The sequence below is a fragment of the Arachis hypogaea genome, chromosome 19 (assembly GCF_003086295.3).
Source record: "Arachis hypogaea cultivar Tifrunner chromosome 19, arahy.Tifrunner.gnm2.J5K5, whole genome shotgun sequence".
Taxonomy (NCBI): Eukaryota; Viridiplantae; Streptophyta; class Magnoliopsida; order Fabales; family Fabaceae; genus Arachis; species Arachis hypogaea.
In genome coordinates this window covers 43,571,544-43,574,671 of record NC_092054.1, presented here as the reverse complement: position 1 = coordinate 43,574,671, position 3,128 = coordinate 43,571,544, and the positions used below count along the sequence as shown (strand labels likewise).

The 3,128-nt window shown below is 37.4% G+C and overlaps 1 non-coding gene across 1 annotated transcript; it reads right to left on the bottom strand.

The window, feature by feature from the left end:
* Positions 1-1,124: 1,124 nt before the first annotated feature.
* LOC112780331 (small nucleolar RNA R71) lies at positions 1,125-1,232 on the bottom strand. The gene has a single exon (XR_003191175.1). It is a non-coding gene; the product is annotated as a small nucleolar RNA R71 (small nucleolar RNA).
* Positions 1,233-3,128: the final 1,896 nt, after the last annotated feature.

The following is a 3,128-nucleotide window of genomic DNA, read 5'->3' as shown; positions in this document are numbered from 1 at the left end:
TCATATCTTTTTAGTTTCTTGTTAGTCAAGTAATCAACTTTGATTTCAAAATTCAAATCTTTTCAAATTTCTTTTTCAAATCTTTTTCAAATTAAGTTTCAATCATATCTTTTTCAAAATCAATTTCAAAATATTTTCTTACTTCTTTTCTAACTTCCTATCTTTTCAAAATTTGATTTTCAAATCTTTTTCAATTAATCACTTATCTTTTTGTTTGATTCTTATCTTTTTTTAAAACTATCTAACTAATTCTATCTCTAATTTTCGAAAATCACCTTCCTCTTTTTCAAAATTCCTTTTTAATTAACTAATTGTTTTAAAATTTAATTTAATTTAATTTAATTTTTTCTTTTTTTTAATTTTTCGAATTTTCACTTTGATTTTAAATTAAAAATAAAAATATTTTTATTTTAATTTATTTGATGTTCGAAATTCTCTCCCTCTCACCTCCTTCTGTTTATTTATTCATTTACTAACACCCCTCTTTCACCCAAGAATTCGAACCTACTCCTCACCCTTGTGTTTGGATTCTCCTTCTTCTATTCATATCTTCTTCTACTCACATAAAGGAATCTCTATACTGTGACATAGAGGATTCCATATTTTCTGTTCTCTTCTTTTTCATATGAGCAGGAACAAGGACAAGAACATTCTTGTTGAAGCTGATCCCGAACCTGAAAGAACTCTGAAGAGGAAGCTAAGGGAAGCTAAAGCACAACTCTCTGGAGAAAATCTGACAGAAATTTTCGAAAAAGAAGGAGACATGGCCGAAAATAATAACAATGCAAGGAAGATGCTTGGTGACTTTACTGCACCTAATTCCAATTTACATGGAAGAAGCATCTCAATGCCTGCCATTGGAGCAAACAATTTTGAGCTGAAACCTCAATTAGTTTCTCTGATGCAACAGAATTGCAAGTTTTATGGACTTCCATCCGAAGATCCCTTTCAGTTCTTAACTGAATTTTTGCAGATCTGTGATACTGTTAAGACCAATGGGGTTGATCCCGAGGTCTACAGGCTTATGCTTTTCCCATTTGCTGTAAGAGACAGAGCTAGAATATGGTTGGACTCTCAACCTAAAGACAGTCTTAACCAAGTTCTTTCCTCCTCAAAAGCTTAGTAAGCTTAGAGTGGATGTTCAAACCTTTAGACAAAAGGAAGGTGAATCCCTCTATGAAGCTTGGGAGATATACAAGGAACTGACCAAAAAGTGTCCTTCTGACATGCTTTCAGAATGGACCATCTTGGATATATTCTATGATGGTCTGTCTGAATTATCAAAAATGTCATTGGACCATTCTGCAAGTGGATCCATTCACCTAAAGAAAATGCCTGCAGAAGCTCAAGAACTCATTGACATGGTTGCAAATAACCAGTTCATGTACACTTCTGAAAGGAATCCTGTGAGTAATGGGACGCCTATGAGGAAAGGAGTTCTTGAAATTGATACTCTGAATGCCATATTGGCTCAGAATAAAATATGGACTCAGCAAGTCAATATGATCTCTCAGAGTCTGAATGGATTGAAGGAATCATCCAACAGTACTAAAGAGGCATCTTCTAAAGAAGAAGCTTATGATCCTGAGAACCCTGCAATAGCAGAGGTGAATTACATGGGTGAACCCTATGGAAACACCTATAATCCCTCATGGAAAAATCATCCAAATTTCTCATAGAAGGATCAACAAAAGCCTCAACAAGGCTTTAATAATGGTGGAAGAAACAGGTTTAGCAATAGCAAACCTTTTCCATCATCCACTCAGCAACAGACAGAGAATTCTAAGCAGAATCCATCTAGCTTAGCAAATATAGTCTCTGATCTATCTAAGGTCACTGTGAGTTTCATGAATGAAACAAGGTCCTCTATTAGGAATTTAGAGGCACAAGAGGGCCAGCTGAGTAAAAGAGTCACTGAAATCCCTCCAAGTACTCTCCCAAGCAATATAGAAGAAAATCCAAAGAGAAAGTGCAAGGCCATAGCCTTACATGATGTGGCCGAACCCAAAGAGGAGGAGGAGAATGTGAATCCTAGTGAGGAAGACCTCCTGGGACGTTCAGTGACCAATAAGGAGTATCCCTTTGAGGAACCAAAGGAATCTGAGGCTCATCTAGAGACCATAGAGATTCCATTGAACCTCCTTCTGCCCTTCATGAGCTCTGATGAGTATTCTTTCTCTGAAGAGGATGAAGACATTACTGAAGAGCAAGTTGCTAAGTACCTTGGTGCAATCATGAAGCTGAATGCCAAATTATTTGGTAATGAGACTTGGAAAGATGAACCTCTCTTGCTCACCAATGAACTGAATGCATTGGATAGGCAGAAATTACCTCAAAAGAAACAGGATCGTGGTAAATTCCTAATTCCATGCAAAATAGGCACCATGACCTTTGAGAAGGCTCTGTGTGACCTGGGGTCAGGAATAAACTTAATGCCACTCTCTGTAATGGAGAAACTTGGGATTTTTGAGGTGCAAGCTACTAGAATCTCATTAGAGATGGCAGACAACTCAAGAAAACAGGCTTATGGACTAGTAAAGGACATGTTAGTAAAGGTTGAAGGCCTTTACATCCCTACTGATTTCATAATCCTAGACACTGGGAAGGATTAGGATGAATCCATCATCCTTGGAAGACCCTTCCTAGCCACAGCAAGAGCTGTGATTGATGTGGACAGAGGAGAGTTGGTCCTTCAACTGAATGGGGACTACCTTGTGTTTAAGACTCAAGGTTCTCCTTCTGTAACCATGGAGAGAAAGCATGAAAAGCTTCTCTCACTATAGAGTCAACCAAAGCCCCCACAGTCAAACTCTAAGTTTGGTGATGGGAGGTTCTAACCTTGCTCTGATTATCTGTGAGGCTCCATGAGAACTCACAGTCAAGCTATTGACATTAAAGAAGTGCTTGTTGGGAGGCAACCCAATGTTATTCAATCATATCTATTTTATTTTCTTTTTGTTATTTCGTGTTTTATTAGGTTGATGATCATGTGAAGTCACAAAAACTACTGAAAAATCAAAAAACAGAATGAAAAATAGCATTGAAAACAGCACACCCTGAAGGAGAGCAGTCTGGCGTTTAAACGCCAGAAACAAGCATCTGTCTAAACAAGCACCAAGCTGGTGTTT